The 18,747-nt window shown below is 56.1% G+C and overlaps 1 protein-coding gene across 1 annotated transcript in view; it reads left to right on the forward strand.

Moving 5' to 3' along the window:
* The window catches only part of RGL1 (ral guanine nucleotide dissociation stimulator like 1), a 71,816-nt gene that overhangs the window by 11,566 nt on the left and 41,503 nt on the right, over positions 1–18,747 (forward strand). The window lies entirely within an intron of this gene.

The raw sequence follows: 18,747 nt of genomic DNA on the forward strand, positions 1-18,747 counted from the left end.
GAGATTATGGGTCTAGAATTGCTCAGCTAACCACATCCCACTGGCAGGGAGTGCGGTCACTGCTGCTCACACGAGGCTCCAGGCTCCGATAGCTAGCTGCTGTCCTCCCTCCTCGGCCGACCTGCCTCCTCAGCCTGCAGGACCCTGGGCTGCCTGGAGCGGGGTGGAGAGAGAGCTCCATGAACCTCCCCTCTCCCTGGTTATGCTGCTAGCAGGAGGGGGCTGCTTCCTGCCTGCAGCCCCACAGCCCCACAGCCCCACAGCCCCGCAGTTCTGCAGCCCCACAGCCCCGCAGTTCCACAGCCCCACAGCCCTGCAGTTCTGCAGCCCCGCAGCCCCGCAGTTCTGCAGCCCTACCCCACAGCCCCGCAGCCCCACAGCCCCACAGCCCCACAGCCCCACAGCCCCGCAGCCCCACAGCCCCGCAGTTCCGCAGCCCTACCCCACAGCCTCACAGCCCCACGACCCCACGGCCCCACGGCCCCACAGCCCCGCAGCCCCACAGCCCCGCAGCCCCACAGCCCCACAGCCCCACAGCCCCACAGCCCCGCAGCCCCACAGCCCCGCAGTTCCGCAGCCCTACCCCACAGCCTCACAGCCCCACGACCCCACGGCCCCACGGCCCCACAGCCCCGCAGCCCCACAGCCCCGCAGCCCCACAGCCCCACAACAGCCCTCTCCCTGCCTGGCTGGCACAAGACAGAGGCATGGTCAGCGCAGCCTCACTGTTGGCCAGGGTCTGAGTAGAGGACACTTAGAGCCGCAGAGAGAAGGGGAAAGGCGACAAAAATGAACTTGAAGGGGTCCCATGGCCTTGTATTTATCCTGACAGTTGTAAAAATTCCTTTGGGTTGACCCATTTTTTCCTTTCTTAATGAGAAAAAAAAAAATCTGGCACAGAGGAAGAGTGACTGTGTCCCAGCCTTTGCTCCTGGAGCCAGACTCTCTCAAATTGCATCTTAGACATGCTTGGTGTTTTAAAAACAGCTGCCACAGAGCCACCACCCGTTTGTCTGCGACTAGCATGGCGTTCATCTCAGGGAAGAATATCAAGGCACAACAGCCAGGAGTCACTGAACTGGAATGTTCTGTATGAGCAAGATGAGCCTGCGTGCTGGCGCAGGGGCCCGCGACCTCTGGCCTCTGGGACTCTGTCTGGTCCTGCTGGAACCTCCCAGGATTTCTGAGGGTGAGGGGGCGTTGCTCCTCAAGGGTGGAGGCCCTGTGACCCCCGCGCTGTGAGATGGAGCTGGGAGCGTGTGCACCACGCCTGCCTGCTGCTGCAGTGGGCCTGTCTTGCCTCTGTGCACCCCACATCGGAGCTGGCTGGCCCCTGTGCGAGGGTCTTGTCGCCCACTGTGGGTGACGCCTGGCACACTTTCCTTCACCAGTCTGCCCTGTTCAGAGCCCTCCCAGCAGTGCCGTCCCAGCCGTCCTGTGAGTTCCCTGTTGCCCTTGAGGTGGCGAATGTGCTTTCTGCCAAGGCCATGGCCCCACTGTGGAAGGTGTCACTTTTACCAGTTAAAATGGCCAAGTCACGGCAGTTACGCACAGGTCTGTCTACACAGACATAGAATTTCTCTCAAGACTGAAATTCAGGAAAGACCACATGGTCCTTTTTAAAGGATACAAATTGTTTTCAATGTTATTAAACTCGAAGAGTTGGTTTACAAAAAAATCTAAATCTGAACATTGTCTAGGGCCAGGAGGATGGCTCAGTGGCTACATCCTCAGCTTGCACAATGTGCCAGGAGCCCATAGGGGCGCCGGTTCATGTCCCGGCCACTCCACTTCCCTTCCGGCTCCATCCCTGTGGCCTGGGAAAGCCCAAAGCCTTGGACCCTGTACCCATGTGGGAGACCTGGAAGAAGTTCCTAGCTCCAGATCAGCTCAGCTCCGGCTGGTGTGGCCACTTGGGGAGGGAACCAGTGGACAGAAGATCTTCCTCTCGGTATTTCTTTTTCTCTGTAAATGTGTTTTTCCAATAAAAATTAACAAATTTTTTAAAGAAAAATGTCTAATTTTTCTAACTTGAATTTTGTAATCTTAGCTATTTGTCCAATTTTTTAAAATAATCTCCTAAAATTCTGACTCAGTGAGGCACGTGCCAGCCATAGCTTTCTGTTCAGCTGAAGGGGATTATCTGTGATTGGCCATGTCAGTGCTGAGCTGGGCTTTCTCCGCGTGGACCAACGTGCAACTCTGGGCTCGGCTGCTGGAGGCCCGCCCTGGCGTGTGCATGGTCTGTGACCCTTGGCCAGCAGGGTCGGCTGCGAGCGAACCAGCACTGCTCGGCCACAGCTCGGGACCACACCAGCTCAGGAGGCTGAGGGGAGGTTGCTGCGTGTCTGTGCTGCTGTGTGGGAAGTGCAGGCTCAGAAGAGGCCTGTTGCCCTCAGTGATTCCAGGCAGGCTCCTGGTGAGCAGGGCTTCCAACCCTAGCTGGGCAGGCAGCCGGCCCCGTGGGAGTCAGTCTCTGTCCCAGTTCGTCCATGTTCAGCCCCCTCTGCTGGTGCTCGGTGTGCCTAGCAGGTGATTTTTTTGGCCCTGTCTGGTTGGCTTTGCTGGGCCGGGAGGGTTGGCCCTGCTTTCTCCCAGACCCCGTGACCCATCAGCCACTCGCATTGTTCTTGCTCCCAGAAGATTTAACCGAAGTCTGTTTCCTTGATCTTAACACTGTGACTATTAACTTGTCTGCTTCCAGCTATGTGCTACGCCTCAATTATGGGGAAGCCGTTCTTTTAACATTTGAGGAATCTGGGGCAGGTACCTGGTGTTGTAGTCTAAGCTGGTTGCAGGAACACTGGCATCCCTTGTGGGTTCTGGTTTGAGTCCTGGCTGCCTCGCCTCTGATGCAGCTCCCTGCTAATGCTTGTGGGAGAACAGTGGAGGATGCCAAGCCTTGGGCCCCTGCACCTCTACAGGAGACCTGAAAGAGGCTGCTGGCTCCCAGCTTTGGCTCCCTTGGCTGTTACAGCTGTTTGGGTGAGAACCAGCAAATGGAAGATCTCTTTCCTTTCTCTGTCCTTCTCTGTAACTGTACCTTTCAAGTAAATATATATATTTATATTTATATATTTATATATATATCTTTTATTTATATTTATATATATATATCTTTTAAAAAATAAGAAATTTGGGAAATCTATTCAACCACCTTAGTTCCTTTCTATGCATTTTTCGTTTCCTAATTGAACTGTTTGTCCCCCGTTTCCTGTTTGGGAACATTGCTTTCCTGACATTTGTGCTACATGCCTGACACCTCTATAGGAACAGCATTCCTGTCCCTAAATCCTGCCACAGCCTTTCTCACAGGTGATGTTAGCTATCCAGGGCTTTGTTTGTCTTTCTCCCATCACAGAGCAGAGAAAGCCCTGGTGGAGGCTGTGCTCAGTAGCTGTTGGTGTCACGTGTACAGTGAGGGGGCTGTGTCCTGCTGTGCCCGGGGCAAAGGGCAGTGGTGCCGTCAGTTGGAGCGCGGGTGCTGCAGGGGCTGGTGCTGTGCTTAGTGATGGTCACACGTGAGCTGTCAGCCAGAGCGCGGGTGCTGCAGGAGACAGTGGCGCTGTGCTTAGTGATGGTCACACGTGAGCTGTCAGTCGGAGCGCGGGTGCTGCAGGAGACAGTGGCGCTGTGCTTAGTGATGGTCACACCTTGCGGCCCTGCCTGCAATGGAACAATACTCTTTACACCTTCCTGTCTTCCACACCCATCACACGGACCCCAGCAAGGGCCCCCCTTGAGAAACATCCCATGGAGGGGCAAGAAGGTAGAGAGCTGTCAGGCAGGAACTGCCCGCTGGAATGTCGGGGTGGCAGAGATGGGCGGCAGGCATGGACACGGGCACGTGGGGCATTGTGGACGCTGTCAGGTGGCAGAGGTGGGCGGCAGCCATGGACACGGGCACGTGGGGCATCATGGACTCTGTCGGGTGGCAGAGGTGGGTGGCAGACACAGACACAAGCACGTAGGGCGTTGTGGACTGTGCTGGGTGGCAGAGGTGGGCAGCGGTCACAGACACGGGCATATGGTGCTGGGCGGCAGTTTCAAGCTGTCTTCTGTTTTATGAACTTGGAAAAAGAGGCACAGCTGTCACTGTTGGTCAGCTCAGCTTCCCAGAGCAGAAAGAAGCACTCGAGCAGTCACAGAAAGGTCTTCTGGGTAGCCAGCTAACAGGAATGCCGGGTGGTGCCCTAGCCCCTGGGTCTCAGGTGCCTGCGGGGTTCCTGCCAACACAGCACCCTGGGCGGGAGTTGGACTTTCACAGGCTGCCCCAGGCAGTGTGACCGCACCTGCAGTCACAGGGGTTGGGTGGTCTGAGTGTCTCCTTCCCGAAGCCCTCATCTTCAGTCAACACCTTGCCCTGGGACTCCCCAGTGCCCATGGTCCCCCATTGGTCTGTGGAGATCGCCTCTTCCCTGCGTAGACCCTGACTCCCACGGGGTGCAGGGGTTTGGCTGTTCCTTTGCTGTGTGCCCTGAGTCTAGCCCAGAGCGTGGTGAAGACAGGAAAAAAGCTTAGTAAGTGCGTCTGAGGAAGAGACGGTTCATCCATGGGCAAGGGAAGTGGGGTGCCCTCCGCATCCTAGGTTATGTACTTGCAGTCGGAGTATCCCAGAACAAGGTGGCGCTGGTGTGGGCAGTGTAGAACAGTTGGGCATTTCTTCCATTCGGCGTTGCCAGTAATTCCAAGTGATCTCACACGCAGGAAAGGCTGCACATGTGCTGCAAGCAACGCAACATGGTTCTGTGGGGGGCTTGAGTTCCGTGAGGTCCTGGGGCCCTCCCTCTGGGTGCTGAGGGGATCATGGCCTGGGAGACTGCCTGGTTTTGGAATGAGCACTATCTTTTTAAGGTTTATTTATTTTACTTAAAAATTAGAATTACATAGAGAAAGGGGAGCAAGCTCTTCCATCTTGCTGATTCGCTCCCCAGATGACCACTATGGCCAGAATTGGGCCGATCCAAAGCCAGGAGCCAGGAGCTTCCTCCAGGTCTCCACGTGGGTGCAGGGTTCAAGGATCTAGGCGGGCTTCCACTGCCTTCCTTAGCAGGGAGCTGGAGCAGCTGGAGCAGCCTGCTCTGGCAATGTGTGGGATGCTGACACCACAGGTGGAGGATTAGTTCGGCGTGCCTTCGTTTAGTCCCTGGAGTGAGCACTTCTGTCTGGGGCTGATCTTACAGAGCATGCTGAGTCGTGGGCGGAAGTTGGCCCGCGGTGGGCTGCTTTTAAAGGCAGAGAAGCTGCCAGGTGCTTGAGGAGTGTCTCCATGGAATGTAGCAAACTCCTGAAGTGCTGCTGCAGCTGGACAGCTCTGGCCGTCTCTGAGCCCTCAGGGGTCCCTGTGGGAGGGCTCAGTTAGCTTCTTCCTGACTGCATTCACCACCCACCCCCTCCCCCGATCCCCTCACGGTGCCCTTCTGCAGTCTCAGGGTCCTTGGGTCGGTAGCCGTGTGGTGGGTTGGATGCTGGCACTGCAGTGAGCATGACAGCTTCCCAATGGGGAAGCGCCAACCTGGAAACCTGTGGCCTCGCTTCCTCGCTGACTGCTGCCCATCTGGGTGTGGGTGTGCGGGGCAGCTGTCCCTTCACAGGAAGTACTGCTTGATGACAGCTGGGTGCCAGTGGTCCCGTGGGAGGGTTGAGACATGCTGGGGCTCTCCCAGCTAAGTGAGGGAGCCCCTTGGCTCCGTGGACCAGCCTGGCCCTCCGTCCAGTGTCCTGGCCATGCTTGTCCTCAGAGAATCGCTCTTCCACACTCTTCCCCTCGTTTACGTTGAGCACAGCAGCCGTGAACCCCAGTTGCTTGGCTCGAGGTCATGGAAATACCTTAGAGGCTGTGCAGGTGACCCGGGGAAGTTCCCCACCACACGCACAGTCTCCTCGCTCTCGTCAGAAGGGCAGTGTGGCGTGGAGTTCTGCAGCCCATGTCCCTGTGTCTCCCTTCCAGAACATGGTGGCGACTTGCAGTGGACGCCAGAGCCCCGCCGCTGTCCAGGGCCTTTTGGTCCCGGCCAGGCACACTGCTTGCTCTGTTTGCCTCAGATAAGCATCCAGTGATTATCAGCTCAGCTATGAAGTTAAATCACATTTCAGGAAGGGGAAGTGCTGCAGATCCTTCTCATGGGAGAATGCATTTTTGAAAATACACAGTTGCTATTGGCAACATGACCATTGTATCTCTTGGACTTAGACACACTTGGCCCTAGTTCTTGTGGTCCCATGGCCGGGGTCCTGGTAATATGGGACCTGAACATTTGCCTTCGTGCAGTTGGGGTGACATGGAGCAGCTCTGTTGCTGAGGGCTCTTTCCACTCAGCAGCACATGGAGGGACGACCGGCCAGAACTTGGGGACTGAGTCACAGCATCCGTGCTGGGCCACGTGTGCAGGGAGGGGCTGACTCGCACTGTGGGCCTGCAGATGTAGGACAGCGCAGGAGGAGGGCTCTGGGTCTGCCTGTCACCTGTCAGCCACAGGCAGCGTGCTGACCGTGCTTGGGTCAGATGAGTCTGCGTTTAGGAGGCAGGTCACACATGGACACCTGGCACCCTGAAGCTGTAGTGTGCGAGAGCACATGGAGCAGCACTGACCCCACTCCCGGATCCACTGCCGAGCGTCGCTGTTCCTGCAGTGTGCATGTCCTCCGGGTGGAGCTGGAAAGAGCAGAGGGAGGGGAAGGGGGCCGCAGAGGGGCAGGGACAGCGGCCAGAGCTGCTTGGCACAGGGCACACTGTGTCTGTGCAGGGTCCTGCAGGGCTGTAGCTGGTGCTGTTAAAAGTTGAACCCGGGCCCAGCGGCGTGGCCCAGCGGCTAAAGTCCTCACCTTGAAAGCCCCGGGATCCCATATGGGAGCTGGTTCTGATCCCGGCAGCTCCACTTCCCGTCCAGCTCCCTGCTTGTGGCCTGGGAAAGCAGTTGAGGACGGCCCAAAGCCTTGGGACCCTGCACCTGCGTGGGAGACCTGGAAGAGGTTCCTGGTTCCCGGCATCGGATCGGCGCGCATCGGCCCGTTGTGGCTCACTTGGGGAGTGAGTCATCGGACGGAAGATCTTCTCTCTGTCTCTCCTCCTCTGTGTATATCTGGCTGTAATAAAATGAATAAATCTTTAAAAAAAAAAACCTGGAACCCCGCGGGAACTCAGCCATCGAGGAGCTTTGGGTCTAGGAGGCTTTGCCGAGTGTGTGTGCCCTGGCCAGCTGTGCAAGTGAGCTGGTCTGTGTTTGGAACACGGTGTCCCTTTCGTCTCTTGCCTACGCCAGTAGCTTTCTGAGTCCTTCTTGTGTTCCTAGAGTTGGTCCTAAGAATGTCACACTCTACTCCTGTTTGATCACGGTGCACTCTGAGTCCTAGCGTCTTCCGTGGCTTCCCCTGGAGTTAGAGCACGCATCAGGGCTCTGTTCCTGGCATGGTGCACACGCCTGCTGCTATACCTGCCTGCCGTCCTGCAGCGCTCACGCCCCAGGCATGTCCTTCAGGAGCCGTCTGTCCCCTCTCACCTGCTGCACGCACGCCCTTGCTCAGCATGGCATCGGTGCCTCTTAAGGATTGGTGCTTGCAGTGGCCTTCTCTGCCCGCATGCTGGTGTGGAGTGAATGTGGCAGTGTCAGGAACCTGGCAGCTGAGTAAATGAAGGTGAGGCTGCGGCTGGAGAAGGGTGCTCTGGGCCTGACTCGTGAGCTGGAGAAGGGTGCTCTGGGCCTGACTCGTGAGCTGGAGAAGGGTGCTCTGGGCCTGACTCGTGAGCTGGAGAAGGGTGCTCTGGGCCTGACTCGTGAGCTGGAGAAGGGTGCTCTGGGCCTCACTCGTGAGCTGGAGAAGGGTGCTCTGGGCCTGACTCGTGAGCTGGAGAAGGGTGCTCTGGGCCTGACTCGTGAGCTGGAGAAGGGTGCTCTGGGCCTCACTCGTGAGCTGGAGAAGGGTGCTCTGGGCCTCACTCGTGAGCTGGGTGGCCCATGTTGGGACATGGACACGACTCTGATGTGGCATTCCAGAACATGATGTCACGAAACTAGATGCTGCTGGTTTGTTTCAGTAGTAACTTCCAAATTCAGAGACCTTAGACAATGTTCTTTTTGTTCAAGGTTCAGAAACAGGCCTGGGAAAAAGGGGAAGTTAAAAAGGCCTGCAATAAATTCTGCCTTGCCTTTCATGCAGAGTTTTGAAGCTGCCTGCTAACCTGGGTCTCACAAACACATGTTCTTCAGTCTGTATGCTGGCCACTGCCCCGTGGACTAGACTTGATACAGCATACAAAGCTGTGCCAAGTGCAGCAAGTATGTGGCCCCACTAGGCTGCTGGCGCTAGACTGAGGTGCAGAGAATCCAGTAGGAGTCATGTCGGGAACATGCTGATGTCACAAGGTAGATCCGTTAGGGACTCCGGCCCACTCAGGGCCATGAGGTGCTTGTTTCTGATGTGAGCTGTGAAGATGGAAGTGGAGCCGCGAGCAGGTGCAAGGAGTGCCTCCGTGTGTTGGCGGCCTTGCTCGCTGCGTTCTCTGGAGAGGTCGCCAGGCCGGGCCCCCGTGGCAGCTCCTGGACCGTGTTCTACAAGCAAACCTTTAGAAAGGTGCTTGTGGTTGTGACGTGGGCTGGAGGGGCAGGGCTAGGAAGTGTGGCTAGCAGGCACCTGCGGCTACGTGGGCTCAGGAGGGCTGTTGGAGAGGCAGGCAGAGGGCTGTGTCTGCGAGTCAGTGACCAGGGCTGGGCAGGTCTCACCATCTGACGTCAGGGCCCAGCTCCCTGCAGGCAGGACTCGGCCTGGGCAGGTGCCTGCTGCTTTTTACAGACCTTTGGCTTTTAGTGGCTACTTGTCCAGTTGGGAGGGGTGGCTCTGGGCTGTCCGGCTCCAGCCTCTGGAGGGTCATGGCTTGTGGACCTGCCTGTCAGTGTGGCTGTGTCCCATGAGCATTCACTCACTCTAGGAAGAGAAGGACACTGTCTCTGGGTGGAACCCTGAGAGGCAGGAAGGAGAGGCTCCCTGGGGACATGGGGCCGAGCACCTCCGGGGGACCCGCGAGTTCTCAGGGCTTCCTGCAGCCCTGCCGAAGTCATTTATCTTCCCAGGCTAGATTCAGTCCTGTGAGAAGCTGGTAGGGAGAGGGAGTTCTGTTTCCCCAAGGGGAATCTTTGTCACTAAGGTTATTTCTATCGGATTGTCGAGTCTGCAGCTGGTACCCGGGAAGGGGCGGGGCAGTACAGGAGCGTGTGCCCTGTTGAGGTGCAGGTTTTGGTAAAAGGGGTTGAGAGGAACAAGGAGGTGAAAGGGGAAGGACTTCTGTTTTCCCAGCCGTATTTTCTTGTGTTTGCACAGTGTAAACAAGCCACTTAGCACCTTCCGAGACAGCTTCAGGCCACTGTGTGATTGTATTACTCCCTCAGCAGCACCCTTGGACAGCCAGGTGCGGATAGGCACGGGTAGGGCAGTGGAGTATCCTTGTGGCAGCCTGAGTGGCAGGAAGCCAGGGTGCGACTACACCCTGGCCTGCCCCGAAAGGGTTAAGGTTGCCATGTCATTTGGGGGACAGTCACCACGAGGGAGGGTGTTGTGAGAACTGAACCAGAAAGTGTGCTTGACAAACACTGTGGGAACATGGAATTTAAGGTGAAAATAAAAATTGAACTGGGATAGGCACTGGGGACAGAATGTGTTGGAGAGTCTGGGTCCAAGTCCTGGCTCCGTTTCTGGCCAGCCTCCTGCTGGTGTACCTCTGGGAGCCAGCAGGCAGTGGCCACTCTGCTGGGAGCCCGGATGGCGCTCCTGGGGAACAAGTAGGTGGGAGATACGTGTCTGTCGCAAATGGAATGGTTTGCATTTTTAATTTTGATTCAAATTTATTATGAGAACAAGTCTGATAGACTTGTAAAACCTCTGATTTTTTCCTTTTTTCCTGTAATTCTTTTTTAAATTTAAAAAAATTTATTTTTGATATTGTTTACACAGGTGAGTGAGATGCATGCCCATGGGGGTCTCTGATAGGGTAGGGAGGGTCAAAGCGTGGAGGAAGGTGAGTGGACCACATGTTTTTATTTGTTTCCTCCTGTTCCCACGTAGAAGGAAGAGGAGGGGCTGCTCCTTGCTGTCCCACTACCTCAGCACCAGGGATGGGCGGTCCGTTGAAGATGCGTTAGAGACCCCGGTGTGGGGAGCAGTGTTCCGAGGGTTCCCTGGGCTGGTTTCAATAGTTGTGAGATACTGTCGGTGTGTTGCACCAGGGTTAGAAAATCTTTCCAAGGGCTGTTGGCTGAGCAAGTCCATGTCAGTGCGTGCACAGGCCCAGGGACATGCTGCAACGCTTGGCCGGGAGAGCCGTCCACCCTGCTCTGCCTGCCTTCCTCTGGCAGGACACACGACGTGCTCTGCTGGTCTAGATGAGATGGCCGTCATGTCCCCACCGTGCATCTAGACATGCTGTCCACAGCACAGGCATCAGCAACCGAGGAGGCTCACTCCCGACACATGTGCTTCAAGACCCACATCCTGTGATCTTCCCTGATTTTTCCCTGTGATTTGAGTCCAATGGTCTATAATTGGGGAGTCCCCCAAGAAACTTCACCTGGGGTCACCTCAGACTTGACTCCTGTTTGCACAAGCCAGTGTAGTGTCAGATCTGCTCTCACCAGTGTGTGCAGCTGCCCGGTCAGATCCACCTGCAGCCCGTCTCTCACATGAACTGGTGGATGCTGCAGCCCACCCCAGCCCACACGTGTGCCAAGGGATGCTGCTGCGTTAGCCTGGCCTGCCCTCAGCCCTGATTCTCGTGCTTACCAATGAGAGCTGCAGCCCAGCAAGGGAGTGCCCCCAGTTCCTCTACCAGGCCCACTCCCAGTCCAGATCTCACTCCTGTCGGAGGGTACTGTGGCCCAGCCTGACATGACTCACACCCAGTCCTGGCAATGGCCAGCTTGTGGTATGTAAGCATTCTGACTTTTGTGCCTCCCAGTGGAAGCTTTTGGCCTAGCAGGCGAGTTCCCCTACTAGGTCTACTTTGACAGGTGCCACAGCCAGCTTGGAGTGGTCTCCCCTCAGTCCTGGCCTTTGCATGTGCTGGTGGGTGCTGCAACCTGGCCCAGCCCAGCCCACTCCCAGCCCTGGCTCCCACAAGTGTCAGGGGAGTTCTGTGGTCTAGCCTAGCTCAGCATGTCCCCACCCCAACTCTCCTTGCAAAGCAGCAGGTGTTGTAGTACTACAAGTCCCCCACAGAATTGCCCCCATATCCAGTTCTCTCGTATTCTGTTGCATGCTGTGGCCCAGCCTGACACAGTCACAATGCCTACTCCAACACTCATGGGTGGGTAACGCAGCTGAGCTCAACCAGCTATTCCCCCAATCCCCAGCTTTTGCAAATGCCAGCAGGTGATGCTGTTTATCCCAGTCCAGGTCTCCCACGTGGATGGCCTGACCCAGACATGCCCTCCAGTTCCCCCCTCTAAACCACTCTGTCTCACCTGTCTGCAAGTGCAGTGGCCTGGTCTGCGAAAGACCCAGAAGTTGTTCCTCCACTGTCAAACAGGCTCTCAGCCTCTTCCACTCCAGTATGTCCCCAAACCCCCTTCCCTGGGCAATCCCAGACGACCCTTCATCGAATCCTCTCTTTCTTGATCTCAGTGGGACCTCCATCTGTCTGCAATGCCCATGTCACCATGTACCCTGAGCGGAGCGGAGGGACTAGGGTTACAAAAAGGACAACACACAGTGGGTCATTCTTGTAAAGAGAATGCCGCTTTATTGAACTCTAGCCTGCCTTTTATACTCTGCCTAGTTCCTCCCAGCATTTTCTCAATGCTCAAGCAGCTCCTAAGACCCCTGGGGATATCTTGAAAAAGGGGAAGCGGGGAAGCGGGAATTTGTGGTCAAGCCAGGGGCTAAGTGTATCAGGCCAAGATTGCGCATCTGTTACCCCTTAGAAACAAGTTAAGCTGTGGAGTTAACCTTTGGGAGACCAGGCCCTGCAGCCCCTGCCCCACTCTCATCCCACTCCTGCCTGGGGGCCAGGGTGGGTGTCCCCACATATCTAAAAAACAGACTAGGCAACTCTGCTGGCACACTGGCATAGTTAACACAGCTTTGGCATTAACCAGGCTCAGGATGCCGACCAGCTGTTGGCTGCTCTCCTCCCAGCTGTGTGACCCTTGCCTAGCTGTACGGCATCCTGATAGTTTCTAAAAAGGCCTGCTTCAGTGCCGTACTGAATTGATACCCAGATGCTGATTTTCCCGATGCTTCCTCTGAGCTCTTTGACCCTTGTTTTCTTCCCCTTTCTTGAGAGCACAAGGCTGGTTCTCTCAGAAGTAATTCAGTCCAGGGAGGAGAGCCACTACCTTGGCATGTGTGCCCAAGGCATGCACAGAGGTACCAGTCGCTCCCCACTTGCCCTGCACTTGGACATCTGAGAGCTGGAAGGACACCTGCTGCTCTGCCGGCTGCTGCCTGGGGTGGCCTGTGCCCCAGGAGTGTGGCTTTGTCAGGGACAGTGCTGCACGGCACCGGACATGCCATGAGGCTTCTGTTTACACATGAACGTGCAAGTCCACAGACTTTATTTTAAAAATTTCTTAATTTTTATTCAAAAGGCAGTTTTTGCAGACAGGAGAGACAGGTCTTCCATCTGCTGGCTCACTCCCCAAGTGGCCACAGCCAGTGGAGCTGAGCTGATCCAAAGCTGGGAGCCAGGAGCTTCTTCTTGGTCTCCCATGTGGGCTCAGGGTCCCAAGGACTTGGGCCATCCTCTGCTGCTTTCCCAGGGTGCATTAGCAGCGGGCTGGGTCGGAAGTGAAGCGTCTGGGACACGAACCAGTGCAATACAGGACACTGGCACCACAGAGCAAAGGATTAGCCCGCTATGCCAGGGCATCGGCCCCAAGCGCACAGGCTTGAAAGTTTACCGTTGGAGGGGAAGTGGATCAAGGTGGACGATATCACCATTCAGATTCTCTAATCCAGGGGAATGAGAGTTTATTGGCATTTAAAGTAGGACCTTGATTTTCCTGCTGTCTCATTGATGATGCTAACAGTAGAGATGGAATGTTTGCTTGAAGTGGAACTAACCCTGTGAGGTGGGCTGGTTGGGGGCGGTCAGAGAGAGCCTGCCTTGTGCTATGCAGTCAGGAGGGAACCAGTACCTCTGTTTCAGGTTTGGAAACACCAGGCAACTCTGGGCCCTACCTGGGCTGGCACACAGCCGCACCTGGAGTGCCCCAGACAAAGGAAACTACTGTGTGCAGGGTTCCTGGCACCTGGGGCAGACTGGCTGGAGGTCCTTTCCCTTGCACAGAGAGTGGGGGAGCGGGGGCTTGCCTGTGGCCCACCTCCTGGCTGACTGCTGCCCACAAGGCAGGGAAGCTACCTGCTTGTCTGTGACCTCAGAGCATGACCTAAGTGACAGAAAAAGGAGGAATTGGGGACTTTTGGAAGCTTGGTCTGGGTACTGTTTGTGGCTGTGATGTCACTGGGCTGGGCTGTGATGTCACTGGGCTGGACTGTGATGTCACTGGGTTGGACTGTTTTGGTTGACACTGTTCTCCTTTGGGTAGCTCTGGATCCTTGAACTTCTTCAAATGGCACGTGGTTTGTTCCTCTGGCAGAGGCAGTGTCCACTGTAGGTCCCTCATAAATTGGCCTTGGATGGAAATGGAGCCTGGGTGAATTCACAGCACCTTTTCTGTTAGCACTGAACCTCTACCTGAGAAATAATGAGTGAAAATGAAACTCTTGTTTAGAGGCGGATCAGCAAACTTCCCCAAACCCACTGCATTTTTGATTGTGTCTCCCAGAAGCTCTGGAGTCCTTCTAGGCCGATGAGATGGGCAGCAGTGGGCACAGACGCTGCATGTGCCAGTGCTGAGCCAGGTCCCCGGAGCCCTGCCCTGGCTCGGCTCTGCAGCCCGAGACACGGCTTCCTGTCTGCTCTGGTAGCTCCTAGACACTGTGGGTAACTCGGAAACCCTGCTGGGCATGCCCCACAGGGCTGGGGCCTTGGTGTGACGGAATGCTGGCATTTTCCTGGGCTGGGGTGCTCATCAGACAACCTGGCACGTGGCCCCACACGAGGCCAGCTCTGGGGACCCTCGTGGGACTGTCAGAGCACCCTGGGCAACATGCCACGCACCTCTGCCTCTCCCTCTTGCGTTCCCACCATCAGACTGTGGTTTTCCACATTGCATAAGGTCAGAGGTCATAGTGATAACACAGCTGTGGTGGGAATAGCTGCAGAAAGAGAAGAGCTGCTGGCCCTGAGTGGGCCCTGACCTCACACGACCTGAGTCGGGGGCAGCTCCTGGCAGTGGGGTGCTGAAGAATTGGCTCTTCCCAGGGCCATGACCTGTAGGTGCTAATCTCCATGGCACAGTTGTTTGCCCCATGGCTGCGTTCACTCTGCCGTGTGATGCCATTGTGTACCAGGAGGGGGTGGCCCCCCAGGTCCATGCATGTTGTGTCCCCTTGTTGGAGCTGCGTCGAGTCTGCATACTCACGTGGTCACACTTCTGCCAGTCAAGGCTTCTGGCTCGCTGTCTCTCCTGGCCATGCAATGGGCCTCTCTCAGGCTGGCCGGGTGTTCGTGTAGGGCCATCCCCAACCTGCCATCTCCTGTTTAATCTGCTTTGGCTGGAGGAGTGACTTAATAGATGTCATTTCTGTATCTCGCCACTAGGGTGCATTTCCAGTGACACCTCAGCTTCCACCTTGGAGCTTCCACTGCTGTCCTCAGCATCCCCTCGTAGGGATGGCAGCGTTGCTTTCCAAGGCCTGCATCTGATTCTCGATCCTTCTAGATCCAGCTACTCACTAAGAGTTATTTCTGATTGTCTCTGAATTGTGTCCTTCCCATTCATGATCTTCCGGTCCCTGGTGCCTTCCAACATCCAGGCGTCCCCTCTGGTCTGTCCCCCACTCGGGCTGGGGGACTCGCGTCTCGGCTCCTTGGCCGGCAGCTCTGTCTGCAGCCTCAGGTGCCCACTGCCTCTGCCCAGTCCCCAAGCCTTGCCTGTGTCACGGGGCTCTGTGGCCGCTCTGCTTTCCCCTAGTGCCTGTGCTGCCAGTGCTTGTGTGGGCACGCCCTTGTGCCCGGCGTTGGTGTGCTGTGTGCTTTGAGCAGGTGGAAGAGACTCCGAGCCTAGATCTCTGTTGCCTGGTGCTGCCCTCCCTCCCCGTTTCCCCTGCTCCCTCAAAGCAGGCTGTAGAAACCACACGTTCTTTTCCCACACTGTCCCCCAAACATGACCTCCGCCTGCTCCTGCTGTCCAAGAGGGGGCCTCAGGCCTTTATTCCAGAAGGCCCCACCTGGCCCAGAAGGAGCAGGACCACACCAAGGGTCCGAGGAGAGTGGGGCAGATCCTGGCAGACTGCTCAGTCCACCAGCTGTAGGCCAGTCATGTTTCTGCACCACTGGGGACTCTTCACGGAACCTAAGCATGAAGTGTGCCGTGTTACCTGGGTCTGCAGGCTGCATTTCCACAGACCCTGGTGTTACACAGAACTTTGTTGAAATATACTTGTGGGTCTCTCTCGCTACCCTGCCTTTGTTAGAGGGCGTGAGCTGTGACCCTGGTGGGGATAGGGAGGGCTGTCACGCCTGTCTGGCCCTGCAGTTGGACTGGCTTCCTCTGTTGGCACTGCACGCTCTTGACCTTCCTGTGCGTCCTACTGTGTGCAGCCCCTGGCACGTGGGTCTGTCTGGTGAGGTGAGTGACTAAGCAGGTGGATGTGGCTGGCATAGTTACTGGAGCAGTAGGCAGATGGGCAGTTGGCAGCTTCCCACACCATCTTTCTGACCACAGAGACCCGGGGCAGGGGCAGATGGCAGTTCTTTGGTGTGGCTCCCTGCCACCCGCCAGGCCAGCTCTGGCCGTGACTGCTGCCGGGCTCAGCTCAGCACAGAGAGGTCTGCATAGGCTTCCAGGTCATCCTCCCCTTGTCCTTCGGGACCTGCCCTCCCCTCCACGTGCCCCACCCCAGCTTCATTTAAGGTGGGCTTGGGGTGGAGCTTTAGGTGAAGTTTGCCAAGGGAAACCCGACGCTGTCACAGGCTAAGCGAGCTTGTTTCCGGGCTGAGCCTGAGGACCGCCGTCTGACCCTGAAGTGTGGTAGTATTATGGTGCCGGATTTTGACATTTCCAGAAAATCATCGAGTCTGAAGTCGGTGCTAAGGCATAAAGGTGGGTTATTCAGGTTAGCCTAGGTCTCCCAGCCCAGCAGGGCTGGATGGGGCAGGCGCAGCCGAGGCTGCAGCAGGAACAGCAGGGCGGAAAAAGAGAGCGAGGTTCAACGGCACAGGGTTCTTATATGTTTTAGGCCAGTAATTATGCAGTCATGATTGGTCAGTTTAACTGTTAACTTTCAAAAAGAGCAAGTTGGCAGGCTTCTATTGGTGGGTCTGAAGCAAGCAACTTTCAGAAGGTACAAACTGATGGGCTATAGGGCGGGGAATCTTATCAAACACCAAGGACCTCCTTCCTGAGGAGTGGTCTGCCGGGTGTCCTGCCGGGTGTCCTGCCGGGTGACCTGGCGGGTGACCTGCCGGGTGACCTGCCGGGTGACCTGCCGGGTGTCCTGCCCGGAGTCATGTAGACTGTCAGGCCTGGAGTTCACACAGCCCCCAGCCAAGCAAGTAAGGCAGAAATGACAAAAGCAGAAAACGTCTAGCTTCTTCAGTATTGTTAAAATTTATTTATTTGAAAGGCAGAGTTGCAGGTGGGGGGCGGGAAGGGGGAGAGTGAGAGAGAGAGAGAGCGCCTTTGTCCACTGGCTCACTTCCCACGCGGCTGCAGTGGCCAGGAGCCAGGAGCTTCATGCCGTCTTGCGCGTGGGTGCAGGCTCCAGGCATTGGAGCCGTCCTCAGCTGCTCTCCCAGGCGCCTCAGTAGGGAGCTGGATGGGAAGTGGAGCAGCCAGGACTCTAACCAGTGTCCATATGGGATGCCAGTGTTACGTGCAGTGGCCTTACTCACTGTGTCACAAAATGGATGGCTGAAGCGTGTTTTTAAACTGTAATTTTTGCAATTCTATACAGGTGACAAATATACAGTCCAGGTCTGTTGAAGTAGCAAAAACATTTCACTACTCTATTAAGAAATAAATCAGATGACTGTATAGATATTAAAGTTGGAAATGAATGTTACCTTTTATAATGTCAGTTTTCATTCCATTAAATGAAAAGTATATGAATTTAGTTTGAAAAGGCATTACAGGGCCCAGCACGATAGGCTAGCAGCTAAAGTCCTCACCTTAAACATGCCAGGATCTCATATGGGTGCCGGTTCTAATCCCAGTGGCCGCGCTTCCCATCCAGCTCCCTGCTTGTGGCCTGGGAAAGCAGTGGAGGACGGCCTAAAGCCTTGGGACCCTGCAGCCACGTGGGAGACCTGGAAGAGGCTCCAGGCTCCTGGCTTTGGATTGGTTCAGTTCCAGCCATTGTGACCATTTGGGGAGTGAATCATCAGACGGAAGATCTTTCTTTCTGTCTCTCCTCCTCTCTGTATATCCACCTTGCCAATAAAAATTAACAAATCTTAAAAAAAAAAAAAAAGGCATTAAAGGAACTTATTAAGCCAGCATTTTTTAAAGTGTGTTTATTTTCAGGTTCTCTATGGTACTGTGAGAATATGGGGAAATCCACGCGGAAATGCTGTTTCCCACAGCCCCCTCTGAGGACCTTGTGACTTGTGGTAGAGTGGCAGACTTTGTGGCTGGGACCTTGACCGTGAGGCCAGCATCTCATGATGGTGCTGCTTGCAGGACCAGCTGCTGCACTGCAGTCCGGTCCTTGCTAAGGCCCCTGGGGAGGCAGTGGAAGGTGTCCCGGAGGCTTGGGCTGCTGGACATGTGTGGGAGACGCTGAGGGAGTTCCTGGCTCCTGGTTTGGCCTTAGGGAGAGTGAGCAGTGATTACACAGACCCATCTGTGCTTGCTCTCTCTCTCTCTCTCTCTGTCTCTCCTTCTCCCTCAGTAACTCTGCCTTTCAAACCAATATGTGAATAAATAAATGCTCCGGAGAGTGCAGCAGGTGTACGGCCGAGAGCAGCCGTGCACAGTGGCGTTCCGAGGGCTGTGGGGGCTGCCCTGCTCTCTGCCCCGGCCGTGAAGCTTGGCCACCACCGGGCTGCTCTAGAGCCACGAAGGTGATGAGCAGGGCTTGCGAAAGCCTGGGTGCTGTGCCTGAACCACGCGGGGCTCTGGGAAGTTGTCACAAGTTAAACCAAACCAAAAGATGAAGCCGCTGCCTCATAAGCTGGGTCTTCGTATGAACACCTGTGGGCAGCCAGACTGGCAGCTGGAGATCACCAGGGGCCTCCTGGAGGTGACGCCTTGTGGGACTACAACTGGTAGTCTGACCTTTGACGGGCAGGCAGGGCAGCTGCGGTTGCCCACCGTGCTGCCGGTGCATTCGCTCTCCTCCTCTAAGGTTTGTGCTTCCCTGTGGAAGGTCTCAGTGACGCAGGGCAGCCAGTGCAGTGGAAGCCACTAGGGCTGGCTCACACCTGGGACACGTGCAGGTGTGAAGGGGATTTGCCTGAGGACCCTTGGGTGGGGAGCTGAGCCCTGGATTGTGTGTTGGGCACTGCCACATGTGGCCTCAGTGTGATTCCCTTCCCAGCTGCCTTCAGTCTTGGTGACTGGGGAGCTCACGGGTGCCAGTGTGTGCCATGGCCATCACTGCTGCTGGGAGCATGTGGCGGTGGCGAGGGCAGTGTGTCTGCCGCCTCCCCCGCCCGCTCGCTCCACGGCTGAGCCTGTAGCTGCTTCCCAG

The sequence above is a fragment of the Ochotona princeps genome, chromosome 10 (genome assembly GCF_030435755.1).
Source record: "Ochotona princeps isolate mOchPri1 chromosome 10, mOchPri1.hap1, whole genome shotgun sequence".
NCBI lineage: Eukaryota > Metazoa > Chordata > Mammalia > Lagomorpha > Ochotonidae > Ochotona > Ochotona princeps.